This window comes from Halyomorpha halys, unplaced genomic scaffold (assembly GCF_000696795.3).
Source record: "Halyomorpha halys isolate HHAL.00 unplaced genomic scaffold, Hhal_1.1 Scaffold730.1, whole genome shotgun sequence".
Lineage (NCBI taxonomy): Eukaryota > Metazoa > Arthropoda > Insecta > Hemiptera > Pentatomidae > Halyomorpha > Halyomorpha halys.
Genome location: NW_027110275.1, coordinates 753417 through 771967, shown reverse-complemented (window position 1 = coordinate 771967; position 18551 = coordinate 753417). Strand labels below are relative to the sequence as shown.

At 28.5% G+C, this 18551-nt stretch overlaps 1 protein-coding gene across 35 annotated transcripts in view; it reads left to right on the top strand.

Moving 5' to 3' along the window:
* para (paralytic) overlaps window positions 1-18551 on the top strand; it is a 198827-nt gene that overhangs the window by 74214 nt on the left and 106062 nt on the right. For all 35 annotated transcript variants that reach the window (XM_067048423.1, XM_067048408.1, XM_067048417.1 and 32 more), the window contains exon 4: window positions 9369-9426. The gene's annotated coding sequence lies outside the window, so the exon portion shown is untranslated. The remainder of the gene's footprint in view (window positions 1-9368; window positions 9427-18551) is intronic.

Sequence of the window (18551 nt, the reverse complement as noted above, 5' to 3'; positions counted from 1 at the left end):
AATTATTATTCTTTACATATGTTATTTCATTTATTTAATATTAGCATTGTATTCAGTTGTATGGTATAAATTAAATCACAGATTTTAATTTCAAAGTTGTGCACTGTTAGTATGTAAACCGTTACAGCCTCCACAATGACACGATAATTAATGTGTTAATGATTGTAATACACACATATTTTATTTTCCTACTAACATTTTTGTATGCTGTTTAGGCACCAACCGATAGATGTTGCCATCAGGTCAGATCACATTGGATGTACTAAATAAATAAAAAAAAAGTAAAAACTTTTGAATTAGCAATGAAAATTTCGGTTATGGTTCTATATATAAAATAAAAATTTAACTTAATTAAATAATTAATTAAGTAAATAATTAAGTAATTAGATGTAGTGAATGAAAGTACTCTTCCTTATTTAAATTTATTTATTTAATATATCATAAACGACCTGTCACTCTATCAGGTATCACAAACAAATTCACAATATTCATTTTTTGCGTACAACAATTAATAAATATACCTCAACATTTTCTTTTAAATACCTTAAATAAATATATATTTTAATATTACATTTGCTGTTCTCTTATCTTTATATTGTTAATTACATATTAACAATCATATTGTTGTCGGTTATATAAAAAATTAATAAGTAAACATTCCAAATATAATTATAAATAAGGAGATCTAAAATCCAATGTACCTTCTTCAAATCAAATTATTTTTACAAAAATAATTATAAACTATGTAAATTCACTCCTCCTTCTATTCCACAAAAGATGACTAATCTATTAACAATATTTATTTTAATTTATTACATCTTCACACTACTGTATTAAATTTGTTCCAATAACCAATACTATTGTAATGTGTACATAAATTTTTAGTATCTGGCTTAAAATTAATAGCGTCATCAATGTTTTTAGTGTTTAAATTTTATACTATGCTGAGCCAGTGCTTTGTTTTAATATTTTTGACATTTTTACAGTTATTCTTGTGCTGATCAAATCTGATTATTAATTTTTTCGAAGACTCCTATATGAACCCCTTCACGATTCCGGCAATTAATTTTGTGAATTACATTCTGTTTATTATTATTGTTGTTAACGGTGGAGTAAAATTAGTTTTTATAAGGTTAAATAAATAGTATTTTATGCGTGTATAAGTTGTCAACCGCACTACGCTAGTGGTTTTTCAGCCATACGTCAAGAAAAATCACTTCTCTTTTCCTTTTTGAGTTTTATAGATAATATGTTATAAGATTCATAACAACTACATAATCATTTTTAAAAAAACAAACTAGTTATGTAATTTTTTTTCTTTAATAAATTTTTTTCCAAGCGGTTTAGTGAATAATGTATAAAAACCAATGTTTTCCAATAACCAATAAACCAATTTCCAAAACAATTCATATAAAATATTTCTAATTACTCCTAAATAGATGACGAGAATTACTGAAATGAATATTCTTGTAAAAGCCGTAAATATTATCTTCTGTTCATAACAATTAGTATTTTTGAATTTAAAACCATCTTTAAGGTGCTTTGTATTTGTATCTGTATTGCGTTGTTAGATTCACGTAATCAAGGGAATCATAAGTTTTTAGAAAAAACTTCAGATATTTCATTAAATAATTTATCCGTTATGTTATCAAATAGGTCTTTAATTTTTTAAAAGTAGAATAAACGAAATTCTGTGTTAAAAATGCATATGTTTAACCTATCACTCGTAATTAACACATCAGTATCTTCTACTCTGCTACGTGGGCATTTCTATTTTCTGTAATTACCTCTGAAGCAAAGATAGGTGATATTTGTTTTTCTTTTTATTACAATATATACTTTGGCATCTGCGGAAACATTGTAATATCAAAGTAAACTAAATTGAATCCTAGAACGACGAACTCACTCTCTACTTCTTTTATTTTATTTATTGGGGTAATTACAGCAGTGACGGTGCAATTAATTTACATAAGGTCACATATCTTTTAAAAATCAAAGAAAAAACTCGCTCCGATCCCATTGAACACAGTCTAGGATAGCTGCTCATTCTACCACATCAATTTTGCTCTTTCCCAGTTCTGTGTCATTTGGAAAGACTGCAAGAGCTTAGTGAAATGTGTCCCTTTTCGAATGACTTTCTCTGCGAAGTTACAATAGAAAATATTTTAATACAAAAAATAAAAATAATATTTAATCTTTACTTTCAATAATTAGCAAATAAAGTGGAATGCTGTATAATTAGATGTTTAAACTGAATTTTAAATTCATACTACGAAACATAATGGATTATATAACATGATTGTTTATTGATGCACATTAGAAAAGGAAAACAAATTTGATAACAGTTTAAATCACGTAGAAGTGACGTAAGTCAGATGATTGAGAAAAATTTTTTCAAATAAATCTTCTTAAAATTAGATCTTGTCTTATCATACCTTTGAAACATTTATGAAAACCGAATAGAGGAGACTTAAATGAAAAAAAAAAAAATTAATTGGGCAACATTAAAAAGGTAACTAAAATATATATTGGACATCGGTTCCATGTTTGTATGGAATGCCTTGGTATATTAATTAATTTTTTCAAACATTAAATGTTTAAGCTAATTGATACATGAAACTATACTAATAATTCTGAAGGCTTTCATAAAGTTATTACTCTTCAAGAGAGTTACAAATGAGTTTAATAAAAACAACTCACATTTGGGTGCTATATGAGTTAAGGTTTTTTTTTAAGTAAGTTTTATTGGAGTTTTATCAATGGGTAAATTCTTATACATATCTATATAAGAATATCTGCATTATGCCATTGTGTAACTTTACATGAAATTTACTTGTTGTATGTATTTTAACACAATAGTAAATATCAATAAATAAACTTTAAAAAAATTGTAAAAGCAATTTTATTAGGTTGAGGTTTAGAAGGTTGAGTTTAAATTATTTTTCTCACGTACTTTCCAAAGAACTCTCTTCACATCTAATCAATTGTATAGTACCCATCATCAAATTTTAATAACATTGTTTATTGAGCCAGGAATAGAAAATGTGCCATAAATCTGAGCGTAACCGAAAACGGAAGCCAATGGCAGACAGAATTGAATTTAATTTTATTCCGTTCACAACCTAGGACCTTAATTGCGTAGCAGTAGTTAGTATCATTAAGTATAACGAAGCTAAAATCCTGAATAAATCAGTATTTGAGAAAGGTTGCTCCTATTAGCTGTGATTGATGTCATGAATGAACTTTATTTACGTCATTCTGAATGGTACATGGTGTCCTGAATACTACAAGCACGAAGTAATGATTAATTTTCTTATTGTATATAGAATAAGATCATTGCTTTCGGCCCCAACTATGATACTAAGCTAACCGCTATTTTATATAATTATTTATGATGAGGATCAGACTTGTTAAGTAAAAAGCCTAATTTTTTGTGTATTTTTTGGACGTTTTACTTTTTTAGACTTTTTTTTAATTTAGAAATATTACATTTTGTAACATATTTACAGACAGTGGTAATGAGAAAGCACGTTCACAACATATTTAGAGAGATAAAAATTAAATGATAAAAAACAAATAATAAAAAGAAAAAAAGAAATAATTGAAAAAAAAATTAAACTTAATGTAAGATCATATCTTTAAACATATTCATTCCTTAATTAAAAACTAGAGTTATGATTTTAGAAATAACTAACATGTAATTTATGATTTTTGTGTACCTGATTGAATGATTTCGGTATGAAAGTACCCAATTATGTTGGTGTTACTTATTCTCCAAGTATGGACTGTAACATATATCTACATATGAAAAAAATTAACTAAAATTTAGAAATAAATTAATAGAAGTATTTGTACAGAATGGTTGTAACTGTATATAAATAACTGATATTTTTATATAGTTTCATTGATAGTTACCAACAAATTCAGTAATGATATGATTCAGAGACTTCTATGAATATATTCTTACTAGTCTCTATGAACTCTGGATTGTTGTGAATTAATTTATCTAACAACCTTTTAAAAATAATGGATATATGTTAGTCAAAATTGGTTTTGATCCAGCAAAATTTCGAATCTGAATTTTCGAGGATAATCTACGTTTTAAGGTTCCCTTAGTCCAAATAACCAAGTGTCGCAAAATGGTGAGTGTGTGTGTGTGTGAAGAAACTTGGTCAACACCAAAAAAGTAACAAATTGAAATTACGCATGTAAGGGAAATACATTCTTGGGATGTCACAGCAAATGTATTTCTGAAAAACTGACATCGTCGATTTTATACTTGTTAAAGCCACCTCGAATTGACAACGTCTTTCAGACGGAAAGGTTAAAAAAGAACAAAACCAAAACAAGCTGGCTTGGAATATAAACATTAATTTTGCTAAGATAACAATAGAAAATATAAATTAAATCAAATAAACACTAGAACGAAATTAAAATTCGCTTCAAAATAAAATATAAGAAGAATAAAAAAAAAAATTAATAAATATAGAATAAAATACTGCTATACGAGCTCCGGTGGGTCAGAGACGATGTTTTAATTACGATTGTTCATACGTTGGTGGGCCCACGTCTATACGGCGCTCGAAACTATACAAATTAATATTAAATATGGCGTTTATAGTACTTTTTTTTACCATTTTCTGTAAAATGGCTCAAAAGATTTTCATTAACTCGTCATATTAATGTATAATTAAATGGTCTTTAGCATCAGCTATGCATTGTGCTAATTAAAATGTTTTGAGGGAGGCTTGATCCAGAATTTTCAGAAAATGTTCCCCAAAAGTATCATTAAGGCTCCTCTGTTTTCTGCAGTAATGAGAAAGTAATCGGCAAATATTAAATTCTGGATAATATTGGGTACATATTACTATTTCCAATTTCCTGTTCTAGGTTCCCGAATTATTCTGTCCATAAATATTACAAATAATAATATACTTAAGCTCTTCCCTTGTTTTTCTCCCGTATCCATTTCAAATCGGTTTTATTTATTGCGCTCGAGCCTAACTACTCAGTATACTTTTCGATACAGTTTAAGTATTGCTTTAGTCAAGTTAGTGGGAATTACTTTATCTTAAATGCTTGTTTGATTCTATTCGGGGTACATTATCAAATGCCCCTGGGAGGTCTAGGAAAGCGAAATAAATCTTCTTGTCCCTTTTAAAAAACGTAACCATTATACTACGAAGCGGGTAATCGTGTAGCTCTCGGCAAAACTAGATTCAACCTAATGAAAAACGTATGACTTAGAGAAGAAACGGAGCAGGAACCGCTGATAAAAAATATACATACAAAAAATCGGCCATGTGTAAAGAATGGCGATCAGTAATCTCCAAAATATTATTTGGGAGGCAAAGACTGAGGGAAAACGACCACGTGGACGCCCGAGGAATAAGTGTGAGGACATGTCCTATCTGGCAAGAAACGGAGGAATCACCCTTGGTGAAGTCAAGAAGTTGGCAACGGATAGAGATGTATTTAGGAAACGGTTAATGTAACCCTCTCCCCTCCCCCTCGACAATTTAAGGTATATGTGTCAGTTAAAGAAGAAGGTTAAAAGTTCAAGAACTGATTTAGTGGAATTGGGTTTGGAGGGGCATCACTGGAAGGATGTATGCTGAGAGCGTTTGGTGGTATCGGCATCGAACCTTCGGATTCGTTAAGCCTTTATTATTATTATTATTACAGAAGGTTAATTAATGATCTAAATGGAGTGTAATCTTATAATTATTTTATATTCAATTGGATAATTAATTAATGAATATAATTATGATCATCATGATCATTTTATGATATTAACCAGACACATTTAGAACTATGTCTGTAATTTAAAACATATATATATATATATATATTATATATTCTTGGTATATTTTTTCCTCTTGATAGTAAGAAGCGATTTAATGAATGCACAATGCCTCTTCAAATACAGATGCTGAATATTAAAACGATAACGATATCTTTTTGAGGAAGTTTCTGGCTACTAAACCTAAAACGTTGCCAATCAATATAAAAGGCTTATCAAATATACCGCAATTTCAAATTAAATTTTTAAAAAAGTATTGATTTGTTGCTTTTTGATGTTTATGATTGTTGCTGAACTACTAGTCGTAACTCAAAAATACATTGGCATTTAATGTATATAAAATATTCTTTGAAAATTTAAAATACATCATAATAAAAATGTATAAAACATATTTTGTACATTAGTGTTACACCTTAACTAAGATACTATGAATGAAGGTCCTATATTAATAAATCGTAGAGAAATAATTAATAGGTCAAATTATGATAATGTTTACATGAAATTTATTTTGGTACAGACTTAAGATTTAAAATGAATTGGTTAGTAGCAAAGGAACTGATAACACAAACCTGAAGGCTGAGAGCCTAATGAACTTTTAGCAAATATTTCGGAATGCATTTCGTTACCAAATCTCTTCTTCAGCTATTCCTTTATCCTATCTTCGAAGGCCTTTTTTAAATCTAACATGCTTATATCTCTATTATTCTTTATTTTATGTTTTTTGATCGTACAAATTCCCGTCAAAAACATGTATTATGAATAAATTAAAATATTTAATGAATTTAAAAAAATCTTTTAAACCATTATAGAATAATTTGATTTTAACAAGAGAAAGTAAGATTATTTAGAAAGGTAAATGAGATTACTATAATCTATTTACCTGAATTGAAGGTCAGATCGTACCATCCCTTACATTACATAAAACAACCCAAGTACAGGTGTGAATGAATAATATTACTCTACAAATACAATTTTTATTCAGCACCGCTATTGATTCTTCAGCACATACATTGTGTTTTCGACACGTCACACCAGTGACATTGGAACTGAATTATAAATGACTTCTCATTGAAATTATTGCTGAATCTACGAGATGGTTTGAAGTGGATTATCCATTTTGTGGATTGGGCCAATATGAATGTGGGATGTGGAACTGTTGGAATCGATCGGCCGCATTGCGGCGCTACGTCACCGGGCCTTTACTCTCCGACTTGCACGGCTCTCACGTGGGTTCTAACCCTGCTAACTTGGGAAAAAAAGACATAAATAATGTAAAGCATGAAAAAAAAACTGAAAAAACGGGACAAAGTTCTTGAATATACGTTATTTACTTACATTAGTACCATTAAAGGTTTGTCATGAAAATAGTACGGTATTATATATAAATAAGTAAATGTATAATATCAAAAAGATTTTTTTCTTCATCCATTTATTTCATTTATACTAGTTATATAATTATTCTTAACTTTTCCTTCAATTCTTTTATTCTTCAAGTTTATTATTTATACTCCTAGATTCTATTTAGCAAATTTATGTCTCATAGTGAAGCACTGACAGTGTCAATAACTTAGAGTGCACAAAATTTATTTATTCAGGAAGTACTGATTTTGAGATAAAGCTTGGCTGAGAGTTTCCTTGGATGTATTTGTATATTTCAAATTCATATTCATATTTAAATTGATTTATTTTTATTTCAGATATAACTTTAATTTTCTGTATCATAATTGTTTAAATTATTGGGATATCATTTAGTATATTTATCAATTATAAATTTATTTTTATTGTAATTATCTTTATTTACATTTTTCCGTCTAGAATGGTTATGTATAACATATAATAAGGCAATTTCTGCCCTTAAATGTGAAAAGTCTTATATATCTTGTAATTAGTAGAATGTCATTACTTTTCATTCATTTATTCTATAATTCATGGAGTATTTTTTTATTTATTTTTTTTCCAGTTGGCACTACAAATCATAAAGTTTAGTAGACCGATTTTGTCTTCTTACAGATATTTATTGCTTGGATACGCTTTAAAAACCTAAAAGTGGTCTTATAATATCCTGTTACCGTGGACCATGGTTTCTATGGCACTTGGCGGCGAGGTGTCAAAACCGGTTCCTTGGGAGTCCATTCGCTGACGGCAATGGAGATAAGCCGAGTTCTTGCCACCGACGTACTTTCAAACTTCTCTGTCCGACACTGAAAATTGTTAATTTATATTTGTTAACACAAAATATAACTGAATAAAGAGCTCAAGAGAACTTATAAATCATTTCGAGAGAGACGAGGTAAGGTGCCCGAGGTAGTGCCTTCACTCAGGTGCCCGGTTAGTGCGAGTTGCCTCCAGTTGACTGATCAGCTTCATATACCTTTACAAGCGCCACACTGATAGACGTCACAGTCTACATTTGTAAAAAAAAAATACATAATTTCGCAGATATAAAAGATAGAATAGTATGTGTTCGCGTCAAATGATGTGATTATTCTAAACCTAAATGTCCTCCATAATCGTTTTCCATTTCCCTCTATTCAGGAATTATCATACCTCCCTGTTTTTAGCCTATCTTTTTCCATCTTTTATCTTATGCTTTCTTTATTTTAGCAGCTCTTTCACGGTATTGTTCAAATCTAAAATCCCTGATTAAAATTTAAATTTAGTATTAATTAATTAAGCGATTGGAGGTCTCTTAAGTTTGATAATACAATGTTTGTTAGTAATTAAACGGAACAGAGGTTTGACTCAATTTTTTAAAAATATTGCATTATGGGCGCATCTCCATTCCTGTAATCAAACCTAATTGATGGAATAGTGGTGTAGCTCATAACTCTCTTATTTGTCGTACACTAGCGACACGTTTTTAGTATGCAAATGAAGTCTTCATTATTCAATGTCAGATTTACACACACAAGTGATTCAAGTCAGATTTACACCACTTTTCCCTCCAAGTCATTATAATAGGAAGGATTATGAAAAATGAGTATAAAAAACGCTCTCCGATTAATAGTATATTTTCTTTTTAAACCGGTTACTTTATCTACTCAAATAAACGGTTTTCGGTTGTTGCTTTTCGAGGAACAAAATGTTTTGAAATGAATGATAAGAATTAATTATATCTGATTTTTTTTTTTAGAATTAGTAAAAAAGTAACTATTAAGGAAAAGAAACAAAAAGGAAGCAAACGTAGTCGTCCAACCTGTATCCTGATTACAATTTCAGTGGATTCTGTGCGTATCGGATTAATTCTACATCTTACATACTATAAAGAAAATTAAAAGGAATGCATGTTTTTCCTGCTTTGACAAAAAAAAAATATCTATATAAGCACTTAATTCTACCTAATCCTTAACATCTTTGAATGTGATGTATTTAAGAGATACACTACATTCTTCTTCAAAATATCTTCTTAAATTTATAGCATTTGTTAGAAAAACTGATGTAAAATTAAAATTAAGCCACTGAAAATATTTTTTTTTAAAAGTTGAATAAAGTTATTCTAATGCACTTTTTACTGAATATTTTTTAAATGTTATACAATACCTTATATTTTTTTTTTCATTTCCAGGACGGCGCAAGAAAGATGACAATAGCTAACGGCTAGTTCGGAGTAGGCCGAACAACCCGTAAGTACAATATATTAATCATAAATCATAGCAATTACAATACTTTTAAATAATTACTAAGTTCTATAAATAATATAACTTTTTCTATTCAAATGAATGGAGATAAAATTCGGAAGAAAAAAAATTAATTGGATGAAAATAGTTAAATTATTTATTACTTAAGACATTTAAATAATATTATATTACATTCCAATAATGAACCTTGTCCTACTCGAATGTCAGAATGAATTCCTATAAAAGTGAATAAGTCTGAAAAGTATATATTCATTTAAGTTGTAAATATCGAAGAAATAGAAAAAATAAATGTAGAAAGTTCTAATCTACTATAAAGTATATAAGTTCGAAATCATGTTAAGTAATATGCGCACACACAGCAATCCACACCAAGAACTACATAGTACTCTAAGGTCCGTATCTTCTGTCAATCAAATTTCAAAAAATTAGTATTATATTGCAAATTCATATTTTATCTATATATATCTACCAATAACAATTAAGGAGTGTTCGTACGATTTAATCCCCCATTGACTGACAATAAGATTGACTTCTTGACCTTTTGCGTTTCTATATATAGTACATATTGAATTGTAATAAAACATATTCAATATGTAAAATAGCTGCTTTATTTCTAATTTGTAAATAATTTTTAATTACATGTGCGACAGCGAAAATTTCTATTTGAGGTTGTGTGGTCGGTAAAGTTGTATTTTTAATTAGTGTGCAGTAAACAGTTTAAAAATCAATTTTTTGAATCTGTTGTGCATTTTAATATAAATACTTCAAGTAAATAAATTATATTTGTTGAATAGTGTTAATAAACAGAACAAATATCTTAATTACTTTTTTTTTATTATGAGTTAGCTCACCCCACAAAATATTTTATGTAAACTGTGTTGTTTTTTTTAAATTTTAATACATTAGGAATTTAGCACAAGCTCAATTATTTATATGCAGTAATATTTTCAGAAATAGTGCGTTAAACATTTATTTACTAATCTATTAAAATGAATTTTCTACTAACACCACGCTCAACAATATTCACACTCTATCATAAAGCAAATCTTACTTGTTTCGATTGATTATAAAGATTAACTACAAAGATATGTGAAAATCCCATTTAAATGGTACCTTTCTTACAGTACTTCGTATGCTAAAACGTATTTATATGAAATATAAATAAATATGCATAAGACTCTCGTGTGTTAGAAATGAAACTTCTTATGGATCTAGCCTTTTTTTAAGATTTTATTATTTCGAGCGTAGGCAATAGAATTTGATTGAAGAAAATATCTCTTAATTAAATTAAATGTCTCTTTCATTTCATTTATTTAATAATTATTCTTAATAATAAATACTTTATTTATTGAGATGGGAAAGTTGACATTTTTGTCAATTTACTATACAGTGCCCAAAGACTTTTCCCAGTGAATTTCTACTGACCTTTGAATATTTTTTTCAGATATTGGCCTCATAACATATATTCAAAAAATTTTTTATTTAAAATTCTTGTTTTTAATTAATCTAAAATAGCAGTATCAACTAAAACAATTTTAAATGCACCTGCACTATTTTAAGTAAAAATATCTTTCAAATAGTGATTCCCCCTCAGTAAGGGAACTCCTGAAAAAGATATCTCTCAAACAAAAATAATAAATAGGTCGTTCATAAAAATAGTCATGAAAAAAGTTGTAAAAAGATTCCGAAATACGCGTTTCGACAAAACTGGAAGACGTAAAGTATTGACAAGCTTGTAGGTGTTCAATTCTTTTGAAAACAAGATAAAACAGTTTCTGAAATAATTTTTCCATAATTGTATAAGGGGAAAGAAAAAAAGACTTACAGAAAATTAGCTATAGTTGAAACTCATAGTTAAAATTTCCATAGATTAAGGGTCTTATCTATGGAAATTTTAATATATATAGATAAGACCCTTATTCATGAACGAACCATTGATAAATAAATGTCGTATCTGTGACAATTGTTGCTATTAGTTTCAACTATAGCTAGTCTTTGCCCAACACTGCATGGATTTCATAAATTTAACAAATTAATACTTTCTTACATTTAAATTATTATTGTTTCTAAATTGGGACGTTATCAGTTGACCACAATTAATTGCAAGTAGATGGTCCAAGTGTACGTCTGGAAACGTACTCAAAATAGTAGCAATAAAAACTATTTATTAGAAACCGACATTTCACCTACTTTGTAAAGCTGAATAATCGAGGTAGATTGATAATGAAAGAACTTTTCCAATTTACCAGAATTCAGCTTCGATGAAGCCCTTCAAAGTGGGCGGAACATTGGTCTCTAATACTTTTTTTTTCTAAGAATCTGCTAATTTTTATACCTTTATTGAACGCCACTCGGACTATCTTCTTACAATTAATGACTTTCAAAGTTCCGTAGATTTCCTCGATTCTGGTTTGTGTGGTTCTCCTTTATGACATCATGAACCTATGCTCTAGATAAAAACGTCCTGCCAAGTTTTATGAACTATACGGAGTACAATGGAGACGGTATTTACTAATCCCTAAAATACTGGATTACATTAGGGATTAATCCTTAAGGTGATGAACCCTCTTCTCTTATATGGAGGATTTATTTGCACTTAGTGACAGATAAGTTTTATATCTATATCCAAGATTTGGATCCATATACAGCAAGAGAATTTTTTATTGTAATAAACATTTTAGACTCATACGATGAATGTATTTTTCATAATTGTTGAAAAATAATTTCAAAAATTAATTGTTTACTATATTCAGAAAAATTCTAAACCTACTGCTTTGCCATTACTTTTGAATATAAAAAAAAGATTCATAATTATGAGAGATATATATGAATCTTTTTTTTGGATAATTATGAATCTTTTTTTAATATTTTGAATATTAAAAAAAATATTCATAATTATGAAAGATAAAAAAAAAGATATATTATGAGAGATAATATACAGTATTATTAATTATTATGTATTAATAATGTATTATGTATTATTAATAATTATATAAGATATATAATTATGAGAGATAAAAAAAAAAATTTATTTACTATTTATAGGATATATGTACTGGTTTAAAAGGTTTTTGAAAAATAACGTTGATAATACAAGATTCTAAAACGGCGTAAATCCTTCAATAATATATGTATAACTTTCTTAATGGCTATAAGTGGAAGTATTAAAAAGTAGATGTTATCGGCAAACTTCAAGTTTTTGTTTTCCCAGTTAGCTCCACATATCTCAACGAATTTAAAAGGCAATTGGAAAATCGGTAAAAATCGGCTAAATGATCTATAACTTTTTCCTTTGGCATTTTGTCCATTTATACATACACATTACGCAATGCATAAGTAATTTCAAGAACATTATCTTGTAGGTTTATAATATTTTTTTGGTTTCCTAAGTGACTTACACTATAATTAAAGGGTTTTTTTCTAGGGTGTAAGGCATTTAATTAACTTTCCAAAAATAAGTGGACAAATGCCCAGTTTTATATCCCATTCTTTCTAAGTGTATTACTCACCTACTCACCTTAAAATTTATGTCCATTTATTCACAAAATTGATTTTGCTCGGGTATTGGAAATTATTGTTAAAAAGAAGTTAAAGTATGAAATGCATTGGATTATTGTTTTTTCCAATGATTTGTATAGTTATGACGTTAGTTCTTCATTACAAAACGAATTTCGTCCAATTTGTTTTTCGGATCAAAGATTTTTCATCTGATAAAATAAATTTTAATCTGGATTTCTTATATGTTGGTTACAACATGTGTTGTAAGACAATTGTTAATAAAAACTCTAGCTTTAAATTAATTTTAAAATACTTATAGTGTCTACAACATGTTTAGCTTCACGTGCATATTCTACTCAAGAAAAGATCTCTTTCAAACTACACATTAGAAACTAATAAATTCATGTTTCAAACAAAAAAGTTACTTTGTTTGTAAAATTTTGAATTTTGAAAATATCAAAAATACAATCTTAGATTTATTTTATATTATTTTTTTAATGTAGCTTATTTCGCTTTGTATTGGTTATTTTCATGTAAAGTTTCAAGATGGAAAACTGATTGCATCACAAGTAGATAAAATCTAGATACTATAACTCTTCATATAACAAGAAAGAACAACCTGATTACTTCACAGGTGAGAACGATGAGGCGTAGGTCCTGGACGGCTTAGTTCAGAACATTGTGAGTTCGATTCCCTACTGTGGCAGTCAATATTTATTTAGAGGCGGCCCCTAGAAATGAATCTTGACATTCCCACTCTTGAGCTCCATAGGTTCTCAACAGAAGACTTGAGCCTAACTAAATAAAGAGTGACCTTATTTTCAGTTTATCTTCTATTAATTCTTGGATAAAAATATTTATTAAATAACAAGGATCATATTAACTTGCTAAAATGCTAAAATATCAAATCGATAACTGTATTCTAAATCGACAAAATATACTGCTTTTGGAAGAAAAAACAAAATAAACATATTTTATTCGTTTAATGATTTACAGAACACTCCTGTTACTTTACGACTTGCTGTCATTTACAACTTTAACTTAGGTTTAGGTACATTTTTAAAATTTTTTCACGGAATCTGATGACTTTTTATTTCTTTTTTAGAGATCTTTATCTTTTATCCACAGAAAGAACAATTTCAAGTTATTTCTTTATAAGTTAGTACTTAAATGAAACATAATATATATTTATATTGTGACACTGTTTTTTTTCTTTTCAAAGGGAATATCTTCTGACTACTATACAATATTTTTGCAAGATAAAGTGCTTCATATAATTGATTAAATATTTTAAACAATTTAATTTAAATATTTGCAACAACACTGCATTCATATTTTGTCAATTAAACACAATATTTTTATTCATGAATTAGAAAAATTTAACTGTAAACTAGGTTATTCATTTTTGATACATGATGAATTATGACACCTATTCAACATGTAGATTTAATTTACTCGCGATCTCATTATTTCTCCAGCTGGAACATCGGAACAGATATTGATCAATGAAGATATAAGATATAATTAAGGAAGAAAAACAGCATTTAAACAAAAAATAAGATGGTATAATTGATATTTTAAAAATTCTAAAATTTGCAAACAAGTAAACATTTTTTTTTATGATAAAACAACTAATTTTAAGGGGAACAAAATTTAATGTAGTAATACGTGTACAATTTTTCATCTAGACAATGTGTTTGATTTTACACAAATTTGATCATCTTCTAATTAATTATGTATGTTATATTCAGCGGAATGTGTACTTTTTCAGTTAAGCGCAGATAAAATTTACATCTCGACTCTAACTTTCTCCTACATTTTACTCACTTTTACTGAGTATGAAGAATTAAAGGAGAATTCGTTAGGCAAGCTGTATCAAAATCTTTTGATCCGTTTTAGCGCTACAGTATATAGAAACATGTTATTCAATTTGCTTAAAAGAAATCGAAGGTATTTGAAAAATAAAATTGGTAGGTTTTTGCTAAAATCTGTTTTGAGACAGCGTAGTAATTCATATCTTGATTGATGATCTTAAACTGTCCTTTGAATGACTTGAAGAAATGAATAATAATTACTTAATTGTTTTTTATTGAAATGTTTTTATCAATATCCCTTTATTTAATTGTTTTTACGATATACTTCGTCAAATCTGCAATAAAATCTCGTCTTTGACCCCATTTCAATGTGAAGTTCCAGTTTATAAACTCTAGTGGTTACCACGAAAGGTATATCTGAAATGAATTTTATATTTTTTTTATTGTTTATAACAGAAGTATTTCCTTTTCTAATAAATAATAAATACTTCAACGAAATAATTTTTACTAACTTTAGGAATTACATCCTTTCCGTTTAAACTAAATGAGACGTGCTTGTTGAGAGGTAACATTGAGTATTTTATCGATCTAGTCTCCCAAGGTTTTATAGTCAGTTTTATTGTATGGAATTTCATTACCTATTGATCGATGGGATAGAGAAATTATATCAATGTGAAATACTAAAAGTAATATTGACATACAACGTATAATTCGCAATGACCAAATATGCACAATCCCTATTTTTTATTTCATAATCGGGTCCACTGTGTAATTTCAATGAAGAATCTATATCTCGCTTCATTCTTAATAATGCACCTAGCTTGCGAGAAGGTGATATTGGAAACACACGTTGAAATTTCTTTTTCAAGGACATGAAGATAAAATATGGAACTGATTACTATGGAACGGGAGTATTTTCTTGATAAGTGATTTATTATTTTTATTTATTAAGTCTGTTATTTTTGTCATTTAATTAGCACTAGGTGATAAGACATATCTTCTGTCTAGTAAATAACCTTTATTTTTGTAGTTTACATTATGAATAATCCTCTTTGTTGTGCATAAAAGTCGCGAGAAATTTAAATTTCTTTTCTAAACAGAGAAGTTATTGGTTATTTAATTTCAACGAGATTTTCCTACAAATAATATTGAATAATTAAAACATCGGAAAATCGATTTTCCAGAATTTCCTATTGAAAAAGAATTAAAAAAGTTAAACTTTTTTGCGAAACAGAAATTCGTTTTTTTAAGTAGGATAAAGTAGTTCTCAACAGCAATAAAATGTCCATACATATATATATTCTACGGCCCGCTTCCACAAAGGAAAAAAGAAATTTAAGTTTTGTGTTTTTTGAAGTTAAGTAATTTCAAATCCCCCCCCCCAAAAAAAAGAATATAAAGTAGATTTTGTCATTGTTGGGACCATTTAAAGGACTAAATAACACTAAGTTAATTTTTCCTAAAATCATGAATAATTCCTGAATTCGTATTCATCTGACTCATAGGACACCTTAAATTTACAATAATTTCCTTGTTTAATAAGCTTTATTCAATGATACAATTTGCAAATTTACGTAAAATAATAAAAACACTAAATATTGGAGATAAAGATTTTACAAAACTGGAGGCAAATCTCTGTCTATTTAGTAACATATCTCAATCAATCACTTGATATTTATAAAGTTATGGAATACAGCTGGGTTTATAAATACCTAGTAATCTAGTAGTCTAAAAAAAATGGATATCTACAATAAATTACATATTTTTTTAAAATAACATGAAAACTATAGGTCTCCTGAAATGTTTTAGCTCCTTTCATAATCGAAATTGCTATTTGTTAATGAAATCACCGAAAATTGAAGACAATTTCTATCAAGTCATTTTTAATGATTGTTCTTTAGTTTTTATAAACATATATTTCGTATGTTATTCAGTTGTTCAAACACATTTAGTCACGTACTAAACATGTTTATGAAGTAGTGTTGTGCAATTAAAATGTACGTGGGTGAAACAGCGAAATGGCCATGGATTGAAATAATATTACTCATTGATGACAACTTGAATATTGGCTCTGTTCCAATCTAGTTATAAATCAAACTATCATAGATGGAATGTTTGTTTATTAATAATACTTTAATAGTGTTAGCCGTGGCTTTATCATGACAGTGAAACTAGTTCTAGAACGGCCATAAATCAGGCCTTAGTTCTTCGCCAGTCGTTCTCTTTCAGGATAATTACATCGAATAGGACATGTAAGGAAGACCAGAGAGAAATTTGTCATCTATGAAAATTCCACTTCTTTTAAAAATAGGAAAAACAACTTGAGTTTTAACCACTCCTAATGATAATTTCAGACAATTGTTCAGTTTCTCGTGCTATTAACAATTTACTTCAGCATAACTAACTTCGGGAAGACGTCGTATAGGATCTCGCAAGGAACAGATGAATCACGACGCCCTATGGTATATGGCGTGTTTAAAGAAGAAGATTTCTTTTAGTAAGAGTATTTATGATTATCAACGCCTGTATGAAAATATTTAGTCCAAGAAACAAAACCCTTACTAATCCTAAAAGATCGGATTATTCTTGTTGATATGTTTGGATGCGTTTGGATTGATTGGCATCAAAAATCTAAATTACCTACCTCGGCAGAATTCGTTCAATTTAAACTGGAAAAATTCCGAAAATTTCATTATTTTTTCATTCCATAATATATCTTGGAAACTATAACGTGTGAGAAATATTATACTTACGTTTTTTAAAGTAGTGTAAATTTTTTTTACACAATACAATTTTCTTAGGTGAGGTTGGTGGCGCTAAACTCCTTCCCATTAATATCTAATATTTTCTCGTAAAACATCCTTTGTTTATAAATTATATAGTTGACATAAACAACAACCTGAAGGCGGTTGATACCTTTGAGTATTTGGGTGTACTAGTAACCGAAAATAATGAAATGGTGTGTGAACTGGAAGCAAGAATAGCCACAAGAAATAGATGCTTTGTCATCCGAAAAATATTGAATATAGATGACTGGGTCTTGTGGCACGTATGCTCAGAGAATTAATCCCCAAACGCCTACTCGAAGATCGACACCTAGTGGAAGACGTAGTAAAGACACCTGAGCCGGCTGAACGAGGTAAAGACAATTTTGAAGAGGAAAAGGAATTAGAAGATAGTGGATTCTTGCCGGAGATACAAGATGGCGGAGAAAGACGATTAAGGAGTCTTAGGATCTTGCAGTACCATTGAACCAAGAATAAATACATTTATATAAAACTATATATATATGATAAGTAGTGTATAGGATTAGTACTATTATCAAACAAACATTGTAATAACAGCTGATAACCTATGTGGAAGGTAAAAATATAGGACAGTATTATTCAAGCATTTAGAGTGTTCAATTTATTTCTTCTTCTTTCCTATGTTAACTTTACTAAGTATTTTAACTGGTGCCGAAACCGGGAGAAATCAAGTAAATTGTGTTAGTGCTTGAACAAAAGAAATTCTTCATATCATGTACACTACTTATGATATATGTATAACTATATATAACAGTATTTATGGCTTGTTTTGTTTTTCATTTTCTTTTCGTACACTTCAGCTTAAGGAATTGTTCTTTTGTTTCTTTATTATTATGTTTTATTTCTTTTATTCAATGAACTTAAAGTTCACTTTGTAAACTGGGATGGGGGGTGATAAGTAGTGTATATGATAACAAGTGTGTAGGATAAGTACTATTATCAAACAACTATTGTAATAGCAGCTGATAACTTATGTGGAAGGTAAAAATAA